The sequence below is a fragment of the Idiotropiscis lumnitzeri genome, chromosome 9, assembly GCF_059441095.1.
Source record: "Idiotropiscis lumnitzeri isolate Australia: NSW breed Sydney's pygmy pipehorse chromosome 9, RoL_Ilum_1.0, whole genome shotgun sequence".
In the NCBI taxonomy this organism is placed as follows: domain Eukaryota; kingdom Metazoa; phylum Chordata; class Actinopteri; order Syngnathiformes; family Syngnathidae; genus Idiotropiscis; species Idiotropiscis lumnitzeri.
The window spans coordinates 20,521,369-20,539,289 of record NC_142399.1 but is presented as its reverse complement, the minus strand read 5'-3'; the positions used below and the strand labels follow the sequence as shown (position 1 = coordinate 20,539,289).

Genomic DNA, 17,921 nt, shown 5'->3' with positions numbered 1-17,921 from the left:
GAAATGTGTGTGGCTCCGTAGCTACACATTCGGACCACATGGGGGCACTAATATTATACCAGCCCCGTACCACCAATATATACACCAATAACTTGGGGGGGCGTTCACTGCTATCCACCCATGGTCATGTATCATTTATTTGACATTATTTAAATTAAATTGGAATAAATGGAAGAATAAAGTGGAACTAATAAAATAAGAACCAATGATATAACCAGTGAAGCTAAAAAAAATGAATGAAGCTTCTCCACACCTGCTAATTGCCACATTAACTATACTTCCCTTTATTGCATTCAGTAAACACCATTTTTTAAAATTGATTCATTAACTTTTTATTTAGTAAACACTCACTGCACCAACCCAACCGGACTGCATCGGGTCATCTGTCTGCTACACCTGTAGACTACGAGAGTCCCCTTTTGGTCTTAATGTGGAGCTCCGGAGCCACACTCAAGTCTCCAGACACGCATTTGCAAATTGCCACACGCATTTGCGAGTCGTCCACGGCGAGACTGTAGCAACACCCAAAGGCAGGGGACGCTGAATGTTGGCATTTTGTGCTCTCAGCCTGTCAGGCGAATATGTGGAAATTTATAAAAAAGCAGCTCGCATACTTGCTTACATTTGTCAAAAGTTTTTTTTATTTTTGCGGTGCAAAAGCTTCAGCACCTGGTATTCCCAGGCGGTCTCCCATCCAAGTACTAACCAGGCCCGACCCTGCTTAGCTTCCGAGATCGGACGAGATCGGGCGTTCTCAGGGTAGTATGGCCGTAAGCGAGAATTCCTTTCAAAATGTAGCATTTTATACATGTTGTCTTTATTGTGGCAAATACTTCAATCCAAAAACACGTAACAAGAATCTGAAACTATAACCACAGTCACAAATGTGTCACAACAATCTACAATGCATGATTGAAGTCACAGATATATGACAAATATCAGCAAATGTGTACAATGATTTGTTGGCACATACACATGGTTAAATGCGGACAAAAATCCGTGGATGGGCGACCTGTAAAAACTGGACCTTTTCTTACAGGTGACGTTTGCTACAGTCCTGCCGCGGACGACTCGCAAATGCGTGTGCTGATTTGCAAATGCGTGTCAGGAGACTTGTGTGTGGCTCCGTAGCTACACATTCGGACCACATGGGGGCACTAATATTATACCAGCCCCGTACCACCAATATATACACCAATAACTTGGGGGGGCGTTCACTGCTATCCACCCATGGTCATGTACCATTTATTTGACATTATTTAAATTAAATTGGAATAAATGGAAGAATAAAGTGGAACTAATAAAATAAGAACCAATGATATAACCAGTGAAGCTAAAAAAAATGAATGAAGCTTCTCCACACCTGCTAATTGCCACATTAACTATACTTCCCTTTATTGCATTCAGTAAACACCATTTTTTAAAATTGATTCATTAACTTTTTATTTAGTAAACACTCACTGCACCAACCCAACCGGACTGCATCGGGTCATCTGTCTGCTATACCTGTAGACGACGAGAGTCCCCTTTTGGTCTTAATGTGGAGCTCCGGAGCCACACTCAAGTCTCCAGACACGCATTTGCAAATTGCCACACGCATTTGCGAGTCGTCCACGGCGAGACTGTAGCAACACCCAAAGGCAGGGGACGCTGAATGTTGGCATTTTGTGCTCTCAGCCTGTCAGGCGAATATGTGGAAATTTATAAAAAAGCAGCTCGCATACTTGCTTACATTTGTCAAAAGTTTTTTTTATTTTTGCGGTGCAAAAGCTTACAGCACCTGGTATTCCCAGGCGGTCTCCCATCCAAGTACTAACCAGGCCCGACCCTGCTTAGCTTCCGAGATCGGGCGTTCTCAGGGTAGTATGGCCGTAAGCGAGAATTCCTTTCAAAATTTTGCATTTTATACATGTTGTCTTTATTGTGGCAAATACTTCAATCCAAAAATACGTAACAAGAATCTGAAACTATAACCACAGTCACAAATGTGTCACAACAATCTACAATGCATGATTGAAGTCACAGATATATGACAAATATCAGCAAATGTGTACAATGATTTGTTGGCACATACACATGGTTAAATGCGGACAAAAATCCGTAGATGGGCGACCTGTAAAAACGGGACCTTTTCTTACAGGTGACGTTTGCTACAGTCCTGCCGCGGACGACTCGCAAATGCGTGTGCTGATTTGCAAATGCGTGTCAGGAGACTTGTGTGTGGCTCCGTAGCTACACATTCGGACCACATGGGGGCACTAATATTATACCAGCCCCGTACCACCAATATATACACCAATAACTTGGGGGGGCGTTCACTGCTATCCACCCATGGTCATGTACCATTTATTTGACATTATTTAAATTAAATTGGAATAAATGGAAGAATAAAGTGGAACTAATAAAATAAGAACCAATGATATAACCAGTGAAGCTAAAAAAAATGAATGAAGCTTCTCCACACCTGCTAATTGCCACATTAACTATACTTCCCTTTATTGCATTCAGTAAACACCATTTTTTAAAATTGATTCATTAACTTTTTATTTAGTAAACACTCACTGCACCAACCCAACCGGACTGCATCGGGTCATCTGTCTGCTACACCTGTAGACGACGAGAGTCCCCTTTTGGTCTTAATGTGGAGCTCCGGAGCCACACTCAAGTCTCCAGACACGCATTTGCAAATTGCCACACGCATTTGCGAGTCGTCCACGGCGAGACTGTAGCAACACCCAAAGGCAGGGGACGCTGAATGTTGGCATTTTGTGCTCTCAGCCTGTCAGGCGAATATGTGGAAATTTATAAAAAAGCAGCTCGCATACTTGCTTACATTTGTCAAAAGTTTTTTTTATTTTTGCGGTGCAAAAGCTTACAGCACCTGGTATTCCCAGGCGGTCTCCCATCCAAGTACTAACCAGGCCCGACCCTGCTTAGCTTCCGAGATCGGGCGTTCTCAGGGTAGTATGGCCGTAAGCGAGAATTCCTTTCAAAATTTTGCATTTTATACATGTTGTCTTTATTGTGGCAAATACTTCAATCCAAAAATACGTAACAAGAATCTGAAACTATAACCACAGTCACAAATGTGTCACAACAATCTACAATGCATGATTGAAGTCACAGATATATGACAAATATCAGCAAATGTGTACAATGATTTGTTGGCACATACACATGGTTAAATGCGGACAAAAATCCGTAGATGGGCGACCTGTAAAAACGGGACCTTTTCTTACAGGTGACGTTTGCTACAGTCCTGCCGCGGACGACTCGCAAATGCGTGCGCTGATTTGCAAATGCGCGTCAGGAGACTTGTGTGTGGCTCCGTAGCTACACATTCGGACCACATGGGGGCACTAATATTATACCAGCCCCGTACCACCAATATATACACCAATAACTTGGGGGGGCGTTCACTGCTATCCACCCATGGTCATGTACCATTTATTTGACATTATTTAAATTAAATTGGAATAAATGGAAGAATAAAGTGGAACTAATAAAATAAGAACCAATGATATAACCAGTGAAGCTAAAAAAAATGAATGAAGCTTCTCCACACCTGCTAATTGCCACATTAACTATACTTCCCTTTATTGCATTCAGTAAACACCATTTTTTAAAATTGATTCATTAACTTTTTATTTAGTAAACACTCACTGCACCAACCCAACCGGACTGCATCGGGTCATCTGTCTGCTACACCTGTAGACTACGAGAGTCCCCTTTTGGTCTTAATGTGGAGCTCCGGAGCCACACTCAAGTCTCCAGACACGCATTTGCAAATTGCCACACGCATTTGCGAGTCGTCCACGGCGAGACTGTAGCAACACCCAAAGGCAGGGGACGCTGAATGTTGGCATTTTGTGCTCTCAGCCTGTCAGGCGAATATGTGGAAATTTATAAAAAAGCAGCTCGCATACTTGCTTACATTTGTCAAAAGTTTTTTTTATTTTTGCGGTGCAAAAGCTTACAGCACCTGGTATTCCCAGGCGGTCTCCCATCCAAGTACTAACCAGGTCCGACCCTGCTCAGCTTCCGAGATCGGACGAGATCGGGCGTTCTCAGGGTAGTATGGCCGTAAGTGAGAATTCCTTTCAAAATTTTGCATTTTATACATGTTGTCTTTATTGTGGCAAATACTTCAATCCAAAAACACGTAACAAGAATCTGAAACTATAACCACAGTCACAAATGTGTCACAACAATCTACAATGCATGATTGAAGTCACAGATATATGACAAATATCAGCAAATGTGTACAATGATTTGTTGGCACATACACATGGTTAAATGCGGACAAAAATCCGTAGATGGGCGACCTGTAAAAACGGGACCTTTTCTTACAGGTGACGTTTGCTACAGTCCTGCCGCGGACGACTCGCAAATGCGTGTGCTGATTTGCAAATGCGTGTCAGGAGACTTGTGTGTGGCTCCGTAGCTACACATTCGGACCACATGGGGGCACTAATATTATACCAGCCCCGTACCACCAATATATACACCAATAACTTGGGGGGGCGTTCACTGCTATCCACCCATGGTCATGTACCATTTATTTGACATTATTTAAATTAAATTGGAATAAATGGAAGAATAAAGTGGAACTAATAAAATAAGAACCAATGATATAACCAGTGAAGCTAAAAAAAATGAATGAAGCTTCTCCACACCTGCTAATTGCCACATTAACTATACTTCCCTTTATTGCATTCAGTAAACACCATTTTTTAAAATTGATTCATTAACTTTTTATTTAGTAAACACTCACTGCACCAACCCAACCGGACTGCATCGGGTCATCTGTCTGCTACACCTGTAGACTACGAGAGTCCCCTTTTGGTCTTAATGTGGAGCTCCGGAGCCACACTCAAGTCTCCAGACACGCATTTGCAAATTGCCACACGCATTTGCGAGTCGTCCACGGCGAGACTGTAGCAACACCCAAAGGCAGGGGACGCTGAATGTTGGCATTTTGTGCTCTCAGCCTGTCAGGCGAATATGTGGAAATTTATAAAAAAGCAGCTCGCATACTTGCTTACATTTGTCAAAAGTTTTTTTTATTTTTGCGGTGCAAAAGCTTACAGCACCTGGTATTCCCAGGCGGTCTCCCATCCAAGTACTAACCAGGCCCGACCCTGCTTAGCTTCCGAGATCGGACGAGATCGGGCGTTCTCAGGGTAGTATGGCCGTAAGCGAGAATTCCTTTCAAAATTTTGCATTTTATACATGTTGTCTTTATTGTGGCAAATACTTCAATCCAAAAACACGTAACAAGAATCTGAAACTATAACCACAGTCACAAATGTGTCACAACAATCTACAATGCATGATTGAAGTCACAGATATATGACAAATATCAGCAAATGTGTACAATGATTTGTTGGCACATACACATGGTTAAATGCGGACAAAAATCCGTGGATGGGCGACCTGTAAAAACTGGACCTTTTCTTACAGGTGACGTTTGCTACAGTCCTGCCGCGGACGACTCGCAAATGCGTGTGCTGATTTGCAAATGCGTGTCAGGAGACTTGTGTGTGGCTCCGTAGCTACACATTCGGACCACATGGGGGCACTAATATTATACCAGCCCCGTACCACCAATATATACACCAATAACTTGGGGGGGCGTTCACTGCTATCCACCCATGGTCATGTACCATTTATTTGACATTATTTAAATTAAATTGGAATAAATGGAAGAATAAAGTGGAACTAATAAAATAAGAACCAATGATATAACCAGTGAAGCTAAAAAAAATGAATGAAGCTTCTCCACACCTGCTAATTGCCACATTAACTATACTTCCCTTTATTGCATTCAGTAAACACCATTTTTTAAAATTGATTCATTAACTTTTTATTTAGTAAACACTCACTGCACCAACCCAACCGGACTGCATCGGGTCATCTGTCTGCTACACCTGTAGACTACGAGAGTCCCCTTTTGGTCTTAATGTGGAGCTCCGGAGCCACACTCAAGTCTCCAGACACGCATTTGCAAATTGCCACACGCATTTGCGAGTCGTCCACGGCGAGACTGTAGCAACACCCAAAGGCAGGGGACGCTGAATGTTGGCATTTTGTGCTCTCAGCCTGTCAGGCGAATATGTGGAAATTTATAAAAAAGCAGCTCGCATACTTGCTTACATTTGTCAAAAGTTTTTTTTATTTTTGCGGTGCAAAAGCTTACAGCACCTGGTATTCCCAGGCGGTCTCCCATCCAAGTACTAACCAGGCCCGACCCTGCTTAGCTTCCGAGATCGGACGAGATCGGGCGTTCTCAGGGTAGTATGGCCGTAAGCGAGAATTCCTTTCAAAATTTTGCATTTTATACATGTTGTCTTTATTGTGGCAAATCAATCCAAAAATACGTAACAAGAATCTGAAACTATAACCACAGTCACAAATGTGTCACAACAATCTACAATGCATGATTGAAGTCACAGATATATGACAAATATCAGCAAATGTGTACAATGATTTGTTGGCACATACACATGGTTAAATGCGGACAAAAATCCGTGGATGGGCGACCTGTAAAAACTGGACCTTTTCTTACAGGTGACGTTTGCTACAGTCCTGCCGCGGACGACTCGCAAATGCGTGTGCTGATTTGCAAATGCGTGTCAGGAGACTTGTGTGTGGCTCCGTAGCTACACATTCGGACCACATGGGGGCACTAATATTATACCAGCCCCGTACCACCAATATATACACCAATAACTTGGGGGGGCGTTCACTGCTATCCACCCATGGTCATGTACCATTTATTTGACATTATTTAAATTAAATTGGAATAAATGGAAGAATAAAGTGGAACTAATAAAATAAGAACCAATGATATAACCAGTGAAGCTAAAAAAAATGAATGAAGCTTCTCCACACCTGCTAATTGCCACATTAACTATACTTCCCTTTATTGCATTCAGTAAACACCATTTTTTTAAATTGATTCATTAACTTTTTATTTAGTAAACACTCACTGCACCAACCCAACCGGACTGCATCGGGTCATATGTCTGCTACACCTGTAGACTCCGAGGGTACCCTTTTGGTCTTAATGTGTGGCTCCGGAGCCACAGTCAAGTCTCCAGACACGCATTTGCAAATTGCCACACGCATTTGCGAGTCGTCCACGGCGAGACTGTAGCAACACCCAAAGGCAGGGGACGCTGAATGTTGGCAATTTGTGCTCTCAGCCTGTCAGGCGAATATGTGGAAATTTATAAAAAAGCAGCTCGCATACTTGCTTAGATTTGTCAAAGTTTTTTTTATTAATTTATTTTTTGCGGTGCAAAAGCTTACAGCACCTGGTATTCCCAGGCGGTCTCCCATCCAAGTACTAACCAGGCCCGACCATGCTTAGCTTCCGAGATCGGACGAGATCGGGCGTTCTCAGGGTAGTATGGCCGTAAGCGAGAATTCCTTTCAAAATTTTGCATTTTATACATGTTGTCTTTATTGTGGCAAATACTTCAATCCAAAAACACGTAACAAGAATCTGAAACTATAACCACAGTCACAAATGTGTCACAACAATCTACAATGCATGATTGAAGTCACAGATATATGACAAATATCAGCAAATGTGTACAATGATTTGTTGGCACATACACATGGTTAAATGCGGACAAAAATCCGTAGATGGGCGACCTGTAAAAACGGGACCTTTTCTTACAGGTGACGTTTGCTACAGTCCTGCCGCGGACGACTCGCAAATGCGTGTGCTGATTTGCAAATGCGTGTCAGGAGACTTGTGTGTGGCTCCGTAGCTACACATTCGGACCACATGGGGGCACTAATATTATACCAGCCCCGTACCACCAATATATACACCAATAACTTGGGGGGGCGTTCACTGCTATCCACCCATGGTCATGTACCATTTATTTGACATTATTTAAATTAAATTGGAATAAATGGAAGAATAAAGTGGAACTAATAAAATAAGAACCAATGATATAACCAGTGAAGCTAAAAAAAATGAATGAAGCTTCTCCACACCTGCTAATTGCCACATTAACTATACTTCCCTTTATTGCATTCAGTAAACACCATTTTTTTAAATTGATTCATTAACTTTTTATTTAGTAAACACTCACTGCACCAACCCAACCGGACTGCATCGGGTCATCTGTCTGCTACACCTGTAGACTACGAGAGTCCCCTTTTGGTCTTAATGTGGAGCTCCGGAGCCACACTCAAGTCTCCAGACACGCATTTGCAAATTGCCACACGCATTTGCGAGTCGTCCACGGCGAGACTGTAGCAACACCCAAAGGCAGGGGACGCTGAATGTTGGCATTTTGTGCTCTCAGCCTGTCAGGCGAATATGTGGAAATTTATAAAAAAGCAGCTCGCATACTTGCTTACATTTGTCAAAAGTTTTTTTTATTTTTGCGGTGCAAAAGCTTACAGCACCTGGTATTCCCAGGCGGTCTCCCATCCAAGTACTAACCAGGCCCGACCCTGCTTAACTTCCGAGATCGGACGAGATCGGGCGTTCTCAGGGTAGTATGGCCGTAAGCAAGAATTCCTTTCAAAATTTTGCATTTTATACATGTTGTCTTTATTGTGGCAAATACTTCAATCCAAAAACACGTAACAAGAATCTGAAACTATAACCACAGTCACAAATGTGTCACAACAATCTACAATGCATGATTGAAGTCACAGATATATGACAAATATCAGCAAATGTGTACAATGATTTGTTGGCACATACACACGGTTAAATGCGGACAAAAATCCGTAGATGGGCGACTTGTAAAAACGGGACCTTTTCTTACAGGTGACGTTTGCTACAGTCCTGCCGCGGACGACTCGCAAATGCGTGTGCTGATTTGCATATGCGTGTCAGGAGACTTGTGTGTGGCTCCGTAGCTACACATTCGGACCACATGGGGGCACTAATATTATACCAGCCCCGTACCACCAATATATACACCAATAACTTGGGGGGGCGTTCACTGCTATCCACCCATGGTCATGTACCATTTATTTGACATTATTTAAATTAAATTGGAATAAATGGAAGAATAAAGTGGAACTAATAAAATAAGAACCAATGATATAACCAGTGAAGCTAAAAAAAATGAATGAAGCTTCTCCACACCTGCTAATTGCCACATTAACTATACTTCCCTTTATTGCATTCAGTAAACACCATTTATTTAAATTGATTCATTAACTTTTTTTTTAGTAAACACTCACTGCACCAACCCAACCGGACTGCATCGGGTCATCTGTCTGCTACACCTGTAGACTACGAGAGTCCCCTTTTGGTCTTAATGTGGAGCTCCGGAGCCACACTCAAGTCTCCAGACACGCATTTGCAAATTGCCACACGCATTTGCGAGTCGTCCACGGCGAGACTGTAGCAACACCCAAAGGCAAGGGACGCTGAATGTTGGCATTTTGTGCTCTCAGCCTGTCAGGCGAATATGTGGAAATTTATAAAAAAGCAGCTCGCATACTTGCTTACATTTGTCAAAAGTTTTTTTTATTTTTGCGGTGCAAAAGCTTACAGCACCTGGTATTCCCAGGCGGTCTCCCATCCAAGTACTAACCAGGCCCGACCCTGCTTAGCTTCCGAGATCGGACGAGATCGGGCGTTCTCAGGGTAGTATGGCCGTAAGCGAGAATTCCTTTCAAAATTTTGCATTTTATACATGTTGTCTTTATTGTGGCAAATACTTCAATCCAAAAACACGTAACAAGAATCTGAAACTATAATCACAGTCACAAATGTGTCACAACAATCTACAATGCATGATTGAAGTCACAGATATATGACAAATATCAGCAAATGTGTACAATGATTTGTTGGCACATACACATGGTTAAATGCGGACAAAAATCCGTAGATGGGCGACTTGTAAAAACGGGACCTTTTCTTACAGGTGACGTTTGCTACAGTCCTGCCGCGGACGACTCGCAAATGCGTGTGCTGATTTGCAAATGCGTGTCAGGAGACTTGTGTGTGGCTCCGTAGCTACACATTCGGACCACATGGGGGCACTAATATTATACCAGCCCCGTACCACCAATATATACACCAATAACTTGGGGGGGCGTTCACTGCTATCCACCCATGGTCATGTACCATTTATTTGACATTATTTAAATTAAATTGGAATAAATGGAAGAATAAAGTGGAACTAATAAAATAAGAACCAATGATATAACCAGTGAAGCTAAAAAAAATGAATGAAGCTTCTCCACACCTGCTAATTGCCACATTAACTATACTTCCCTTTATTGCATTCAGTAAACACCATTTTTTTAAATTGATTCATTAACTTTTTATTTAGTAAACACTCACTGCACCAACCCAACCGGACTGCATCGGGTCATCTGTCTGCTACACCTGTAGACTACGAGAGTCCCCTTTTGGTCTTAATGTGGAGCTCCGGAGCCACACTCAAGTCTCCAGACACGCATTTGCAAATTGCCACGCGCATTTGCGAGTCGTCCACGGCGAGACTGTAGCAACACCCAAAGGCAGGGGACGCTGAATGTTGGCATTTTGTGCTCTCAGCCTGTCAGGCGAATATGTGGAAATTTATAAAAAAGCAGCTCGCATACTTGCTTACATTTGTCAAAAGTTTTTTTTATTTTTGCGGTGCAAAAGCTTACAGCACCTGGTATTCCCAGGCGGTCTCCCATCCAAGTACTAACCAGGCCCGACACTGCTTAGCTTCCGAGATCGGACGAGATCGGGCGTTCTCAGGGTAGTATGGCCGTAAGCGAGAATTCCTTTCAAAATTTTGCATTTTATACATGTTGTCTTTATTGTGGCAAATACTTCAATGCAAAAATACGTAACAAGAATCTGAAACTATAACCACAGTCACAAATGTGTCACAACAATCTACAATGCATGATTGAAGTCACAGATATATGACAAATATCAGCAAATGTGTACAGTGATTTGTTGGCACATACACATGGTTAAATGCGGACAAAAATCCGTAGATGGGCGACCTGTAAAAACGGGACCTTTTCTTACAGGTGACGTTTGCTACAGTCCTGCCGCGGACGACTCGCAAATGCGTGTGCTGATTTGCAAATGCGTGTCAGGAGACTTGTGTGTGGCTCCGTAGCTACACATTCGGACCACATGGGGGCACTAATATTATACCAGCCCCGTACCACCAATATATACACCAATAACTTGGGGGGGCGTTCACTGCTATCCACCCATGGTCATGTACCATTTATTTGACATTATTTAAATTAAATTGGAATAAATGGAAGAATAAAGTGGAACTAATAAAATAAGAACCAATGATATAACCAGTGAAGCTAAAAAAAATGAATGAAGCTTCTCCACACCTGCTAATTGCCACATTAACTATACTTCCCTTTATTGCATTCAGTAAACACCATTTTTTTAAATTGATTCATTAACTTTTTATTTAGTAAACACTCACTGCACCAACCCAACCGGACTGCATCGGGTCATCTGTCTGCTACACCTGTAGACTACGAGAGTCCCCTTTTGGTCTTAATGTGGAGCTCCGGAGCCACACTCAAGTCTCCAGACACGCATTTGCAAATTGCCACGCGCATTTGCTAGTCGTCCACGGCGAGACTGTAGCAACACCCAAAGGCAGGGGACGCTGAATGTTGGCATTTTGTGCTCTCAGCCTGTCAGGCGAATATGTGGAAATTTATAAAAAAGCAGCTCGCATACTTGCTTACATTTGTCAAAAGTTTTTTTTATTTTTGCGGTGCAAAAGCTTACAGCACCTGGTATTCCCAGGCGGTCTCCCATCCAAGTACTAACCAGGCCCGACCCTGCTTAGCTACCGAGATCGGACGAGATCGGGCGTTCTCAGGGTAGTATGGCCGTAAGCGAGAATTCCTTTCAAAATTTTGCATTTTATACATGTTGTCTTTATTGTGGCAAATACTTCAATCCAAAAATACGTAACAAGAATCTGAAACTATAACCACAGTCACAAATGTGTCACAACAATCTACAATGCATGATTGAAGTCACAGATATATGACAAATATCAGCAAATGTGTACAATGATTTGTTGGCACATACACATGGTTAAATGCGGACAAAAATCCGTAGATGGGCGACCTGTAAAAACGGGACCTTTTCTTACAGGTGACGTTTGCTACAGTCCTGCCGCGGACGACTCGCAAATGCGTGTGCTGATTTGCAAATGCGTGTCAGGAGACTTGTGTGTGGCTCCGTAGCTACACATTCGGACCACATGGGGGCACTAATATTATACCAGCCCCGTACCACCAATATATACACCAATAACTTGGGGGGGCGTTCACTGCTATCCACCCATGGTCATGTACCATTTATTTGACATTATTTAAATTAAATTGGAATAAATGGAAGAATAAAGTGGAACTAATAAAATAAGAACCAATGATATAACCAGTGAAGCTAAAAAAAATGAATGAAGCTTCTCCACACCTGCTAATTGCCACATTAACTATACTTCCCTTTATTGCATTCAGTAAACGCCATTTTTTAAAATTGATTCATTAACTTTTTATTTAGTAAACACTCACTGCACCAACCCAACCGGACTGCATCGGGTCATATGTCTGCTACACCTGTAGACTCCGAGGGTACCCTTTTGGTCTTAATGTGTGGCTCCGGAGCCACACTCAAGTCTCCAGACACGCATTTGCAAATTGCCACACGCATTTGCGAGTCGTCCACGGCGAGACTGTAGCAACACCCAAAGGCAGGGGACGCTGAATGTTGGCATTTTGTGCTCTCAGCCTGTCAGGCGAATATGTGGGAATTTATAAAAAAGCAGCTCGCATACTTGCTTACATTTGTCAAAAGTTTTTTTTATTTTTGCGGTGCAAAAGCTTACAGCACCTGGTATTCCCAGGCGGTCTCCCATCCAAGTACTAACCAGGCCCGACCCTGCTTAGCTTCCGAGATCGGACGAGATCGGGCGTTCTCAGGGTAGTATGGCCGTAAGCGAGAATTCCTTTCAAAATTTTGCATTTTATACATGTTGTCTTTATTGTGGCAAATACTTCAATCCAAAAACACGTAACAAGAATCTGAAACTATAACCACAGTCACAAATGTGTCACAACAATCTACAATGCATGATTGAAGTCACAGATATATGACAAATATCAGCAAATGTGTACAATGATTTGTTGGCACATACACATGGTTAAATGCGGACAAAAATCCGTAGATGGGCGACCTGTAAAAACGGGACCTTTTCTTACAGGTGACTTTTTCTACAGTCCTGCCGCGGACGACTCGCAAATGCATGTGCTGATTTGCAAATGCGTGTCAGGAGACTTGTGTGTGGCTCCGTAGCTACACATTCGGACCACATGGGGGCACTAATATTATACCAGCCCCGTACCACCAATATATACACCAATAACTTGGGGGGGCGTTCACTGCTATCCACCCATGGTCATGTACCATTTATTTGACATTATTTAAATTAAATTGGAATAAATGGAAGAATAAAGTGGAACTAATAAAATAAGAACCAATGATATAACCAGTGAAGCTAAAAAAAATGAATGAAGCTTCTCCACACCTGCTAATTGCCACATTAACTATACTTCCCTTTATTGCATTCAGTAAACACCATTTTTTTAAATTGATTCATTAACTTTTTATTTAGTAAACACTCACTGCACCAACCCAACCGGACTGCATCGGGTCATCTGTCTGCTACACCTGTAGACTACGAGAGTCCCCTTTTGGTCTTAATGTGGAGCTCCGGAGCCACACTCAAGTCTCCAGACACGCATTTGCAAATTGCCACACGCATTTGCGAGTCGTCCACGGCGAGACTGTAGCAACACCCAAAGGCAGGGGACGCTGAATGTTGGCATTTTGTGCTCTCAGCCTGTCAGGCGAATATGTGGAAATTTATAAAAAAGCAGCTCGCATACTTGCTTACATTTGTCAAAAGTTTTTTTTATTTTTGCGGTGCAAAAGCTTACAGCACCTGGTATTCCCAGGCGGTCTCCCATCCAAGTACTAACCAGGCCCGACCCTGCTTAGCTTCCGAGATCGGACGAGATCGGGCGTTCTCAGGGTAGTATGGCCGTAAGCGAGAATTCCTTTCAAAATTTTGCATTTTATACATGTTGTCTTTATTGTGGCAAATACTTCAATCCAAAAATACGTAACAAGAATCTGAAACTATAACCACAGTCACAAATGTGTCACAACAATCTACAATGCATGATTGAAGTCACAGATATATGACAAATATCAGCAAATGTGTACAATGATTTGTTGGCACATACACATGGTTAAATGCGGACAAAAATCCGTAGATGGGCGACCTGTAAAAACGGGACCTTTTCTTACAGGTGACGTTTGCTACAGTCCTGCCGCGGACGACTCGCAAATGCGTGTGCTGATTTGCAAATGCGTGTCAGGAGACTTGTGTGTGGCTCCGTAGCTACACATTCGGACCACATGGGGGCACTAATATTATACCAGCCCCGTACCACCAATATATACACCAATAACTTGGGGGGGCGTTCACTGCTATCCACCCATGGTCATGTACCATTTATTTGACATTATTTAAATTAAATTGGAATAAATGGAAGAATAAAGTGGAACTAATAAAATAAGAAACAATGATATAACCAGTGAAGCTAAAAAAAATGAATGAAGCTTCTCCACACCTGCTAATTGCCACATTAACTATACTTCCCTTTATTGCATTCAGTAAACGCCATTTTTTAAAATTGATTCATTAACTTTTTATTTAGTAAACACTCACTGCACCAACCCAACCGGACTGCATCGGGTCATCTGTCTGCTACACCTGTAGACTACGAGAGTCCCCTTTTGGTCTTAATGTGGAGCTCCGGAGCCACACTCAAGTCTCCAGACACGCATTTGCAAATTGCCACACGCATTTGCGAGTCGTCCACGGCGAGACTGTAGCAACACCCAAAGGCAGGGGACGCTGAATGTTGGCATTTTGTGCTCTCAGCCTGTCAGGCGAATATGTGGGAATTTATAAAAAAGCAGCTCGCATACTTGCTTACATTTGTCAAAAGTTTTTTTTATTTTTGCGGTGCAAAACCTTACAGCACCTGGTATTCCCAGGCGGTCTCCCATCCAAGTACTAACCAGGCCCGACCCTGCTTAGCTTCCGAGATCGGACGAGATCGGGCGTTCTCAGGGTAGTATGGCCGTAAGCGAGAATTCCTTTCAAAATTTTGCATTTTATACATGTTGTCTTTATTGTGGCAAATACTTCAATCCAAAAACACGTAACAAGAATCAGAAACTATAATCACAGTCACAAATGTGTCACAACAATCTACAATGCATGATTGAAGTCACAGATATATGACAAATATCAGCAAATGTGTACAATGATTTGTTGGCACATACACTTGGTTAAATGCGGACAAAAATCCGTAGATGGGCGACCTGTAAAAACGGGACCTTTTCTTACAGGTGACGTTTGCTACAGTCCTGCCGCGGACGACTCGCAAATGCGTGTGCTGATTTGCAAATGCGTGTCAGGAGACTTGTGTGTGGCTCCGTAGCTACACATTCGGACCACATGGGGGCACTAATATTATACCAGCCCCGTACCACCAATATATACACCAATAACTTGGGGGGGCGTTCACTGCTATCCACCCATGGTCATGTACCATTTATTTGACATTATTTAAATTAAATTGGAATAAATGGAAGAATAAAGTGGAACTAATAAAATAAGAACCAATGATATAACCAGTGAAGCTAAAAAAAATGAATGAAGCTTCTCCACACCTGCTAATTGCCACATTAACTATACTTCCCTTTATTGCATTCAGTAAACACCATTTTTTTAAATTGATTCATTAACTTTTTATTTAGTAAACACTCACTGCACCAACCCAACCGGACTGCATCGGGTCATATGTCTGCTACACCTGTAGACTCCGAGGGTACCCTTTTGGTCTTAATGTGTGGCTCCGGAGCCACAGTCAAGTCTCCAGACACGCATTTGCAAATTGCCACACGCATTTGCGAGTCGTCCACGGCGAGACTGTAGCAACACCCAAAGGCAGGGGACGCTGAATGTTGGCAATTTGTGCTCTCAGCCTGTCAGGCGAATATGTGGAAATTTATAAAAAAGCAGCTCGCATACTTGCTTAGATTTGTCAAAGTTTTTTTTATTTATTTATTTTTTGCGGTGCAAAAGCTTACAGCACCTGGTATTCCCAGGCGGTCTCCCATCCAAGTACTAACCAGGCCCGACCATGCTTAGCTTCCGAGATCGGACGAGATCGGGCGTTCTCAGGGTAGTATGGCCGTAAGCGAGAATTCCTTTCAAAATTTTGCATTTTATACATGTTGTCTTTATTGTGGCAAATACTTCAATCCAAAAACACGTAACAAGAATCTGAAACTATAACCACAGTCACAAATGTGTCACAACAATCTACAATGCATGATTGAAGTCACAGATATATGACAAATATCAGCAAATGTGTACAATGATTTGTTGGCACATACACATGGTTAAATGCGGACAAAAATCCGTAGATGGGCGACCTGTAAAAACGGGACCTTTTCTTACAGGTGACGTTTGCTACAGTCCTGCCGCGGACGACTCGCAAATGCGTGTGCTGATTTGCAAATGCGTGTCAGGAGACTTGTGTGTGGCTCCGTAGCTACACATTCGGACCACATGGGGGCACTAATATTATACCAGCCCCGTACCACCAATATATACACCAATAACTTGGGGGGGCGTTCACTGCTATCCACCCATGGTCATGTACCATTTATTTGACATTATTTAAATTAAATTGGAATAAATGGAAGAATAAAGTGGAACTAATAAAATAAGAACCAATGATATAACCAGTGAAGCTAAAAAAAATGAATGAAGCTTCTCCACACCTGCTAATTGCCACATTAACTATACTTCCCTTTATTGCATTCAGTAAACACCATTTTTTTAAATTGATTCATTAACTTTTTATTTAGTAAACACTCACTGCACCAACCCAACCGGACTGCATCGGGTCATCTGTCTGCTACACCTGTAGACTACGAGAGTCCCCTTTTGGTCTTAATGTGGAGCTCCGGAGCCACACTCAAGTCTCCAGACACGCATTTGCAAATTGCCACACGCATTTGCGAGTCGTCCACGGCGAGACTGTAGCAACACCCAAAGGCAGGGGACGCTGAATGTTGGCATTTTGTGCTCTCAGCCTGTCAGGCGAATATGTGGAAATTTATAAAAAAGCAGCTCGCATACTTGCTTACATTTGTCAAAAGTTTTTTTTATTTTTGCGGTGCAAAAGCTTACAGCACCTGGTATTCCCAGGCGGTCTCCCATCCAAGTACTAACCAGGCCCGACCCTGCTTAGCTTCCGAGATCGGACGAGATCGGGCGTTCTCAGGGTAGTATGGCCGTAAGCGAGAATTCCTTTCAAAATTTTGCATTTTATACATGTTGTCTTTATTGTGGCAAATACTTCAATCCAAAAACACGTAACAAGAATCTGAAACTATAACCACAGTCACAAATGTGTCACAACAATCTACAATGCATGATTGAAGTCACAGATATATGACAAATATCAGCAAATGTGTACAATGATTTGTTGGCACATACACACGGTTAAATGCGGACAAAAATCCGTAGATGGGCGACTTGTAAAAACGGGACCTTTTCTTACAGGTGACGTTTGCTACAGTCCTGCCGCGGACGACTCGCAAATGCGTGTGCTGATTTGCATATGCGTGTCAGGAGACTTGTGTGTGGCTCCGTAGCTACACATTCGGACCACATGGGGGCACTAATATTATACCAGCCCCGTACCACCAATATATACACCAATAACTTGGGGGGGCGTTCACTGCTATCCACCCATGGTCATGTACCATTTATTTGACATTATTTAAA

The 17,921-nt window shown here is 42.5% G+C and overlaps 14 non-coding genes and 2 pseudogenes across 14 annotated transcripts; all 16 read right to left on the bottom strand.

The window, feature by feature from the left end:
- Nucleotides 1–658: 658 nt before the first annotated feature.
- Nucleotides 659–776, bottom strand: LOC148331137 (5S ribosomal RNA). Its single transcript, XR_015845494.1, has one exon. It is a non-coding gene; the product is annotated as a 5S ribosomal RNA (ribosomal RNA).
- A 992-nt stretch (nucleotides 777–1,768) lies between these two features.
- On the bottom strand, nucleotides 1,769–1,877 carry LOC148331136 (5S ribosomal RNA; annotated as a pseudogene).
- Nucleotides 1,878–2,869: 992 nt separating this feature from the next.
- LOC148331135 (5S ribosomal RNA) lies at nucleotides 2,870–2,978 on the bottom strand (annotated as a pseudogene).
- A 992-nt stretch (nucleotides 2,979–3,970) lies between these two features.
- LOC148331134 (5S ribosomal RNA) lies at nucleotides 3,971–4,089 on the bottom strand. The gene has a single exon (XR_015845500.1). It is a non-coding gene; the product is annotated as a 5S ribosomal RNA (ribosomal RNA).
- A 992-nt stretch (nucleotides 4,090–5,081) lies between these two features.
- LOC148331133 (5S ribosomal RNA) lies at nucleotides 5,082–5,200 on the bottom strand. Its single transcript, XR_015845349.1, has one exon. It is a non-coding gene; the product is annotated as a 5S ribosomal RNA (ribosomal RNA).
- A 992-nt stretch (nucleotides 5,201–6,192) lies between these two features.
- Nucleotides 6,193–6,311, bottom strand: LOC148331132 (5S ribosomal RNA). Its single transcript, XR_015845348.1, has one exon. It is a non-coding gene; the product is annotated as a 5S ribosomal RNA (ribosomal RNA).
- A 996-nt stretch (nucleotides 6,312–7,307) lies between these two features.
- Nucleotides 7,308–7,426, bottom strand: LOC148331131 (5S ribosomal RNA). Its single transcript, XR_015845420.1, has one exon. It is a non-coding gene; the product is annotated as a 5S ribosomal RNA (ribosomal RNA).
- Nucleotides 7,427–8,418: 992 nt separating this feature from the next.
- On the bottom strand, nucleotides 8,419–8,537 carry LOC148331130 (5S ribosomal RNA). Its single transcript, XR_015845197.1, has one exon. It is a non-coding gene; the product is annotated as a 5S ribosomal RNA (ribosomal RNA).
- Nucleotides 8,538–9,529: 992 nt separating this feature from the next.
- LOC148331129 (5S ribosomal RNA) lies at nucleotides 9,530–9,648 on the bottom strand. The gene has a single exon (XR_015845347.1). It is a non-coding gene; the product is annotated as a 5S ribosomal RNA (ribosomal RNA).
- A 992-nt stretch (nucleotides 9,649–10,640) lies between these two features.
- LOC148331128 (5S ribosomal RNA) lies at nucleotides 10,641–10,759 on the bottom strand. The gene has a single exon (XR_015845425.1). It is a non-coding gene; the product is annotated as a 5S ribosomal RNA (ribosomal RNA).
- Nucleotides 10,760–11,751: 992 nt separating this feature from the next.
- LOC148331127 (5S ribosomal RNA) lies at nucleotides 11,752–11,870 on the bottom strand. Its single transcript, XR_015845378.1, has one exon. It is a non-coding gene; the product is annotated as a 5S ribosomal RNA (ribosomal RNA).
- Nucleotides 11,871–12,862: 992 nt separating this feature from the next.
- LOC148331126 (5S ribosomal RNA) lies at nucleotides 12,863–12,981 on the bottom strand. Its single transcript, XR_015845346.1, has one exon. It is a non-coding gene; the product is annotated as a 5S ribosomal RNA (ribosomal RNA).
- A 992-nt stretch (nucleotides 12,982–13,973) lies between these two features.
- Nucleotides 13,974–14,092, bottom strand: LOC148331125 (5S ribosomal RNA). The gene has a single exon (XR_015845345.1). It is a non-coding gene; the product is annotated as a 5S ribosomal RNA (ribosomal RNA).
- Nucleotides 14,093–15,084: 992 nt separating this feature from the next.
- On the bottom strand, nucleotides 15,085–15,203 carry LOC148331124 (5S ribosomal RNA). The gene has a single exon (XR_015845401.1). It is a non-coding gene; the product is annotated as a 5S ribosomal RNA (ribosomal RNA).
- Nucleotides 15,204–16,203: 1,000 nt separating this feature from the next.
- Nucleotides 16,204–16,322, bottom strand: LOC148331123 (5S ribosomal RNA). Its single transcript, XR_015845418.1, has one exon. It is a non-coding gene; the product is annotated as a 5S ribosomal RNA (ribosomal RNA).
- Nucleotides 16,323–17,314: 992 nt separating this feature from the next.
- On the bottom strand, nucleotides 17,315–17,433 carry LOC148331122 (5S ribosomal RNA). The gene has a single exon (XR_015845344.1). It is a non-coding gene; the product is annotated as a 5S ribosomal RNA (ribosomal RNA).
- Nucleotides 17,434–17,921: the final 488 nt, after the last annotated feature.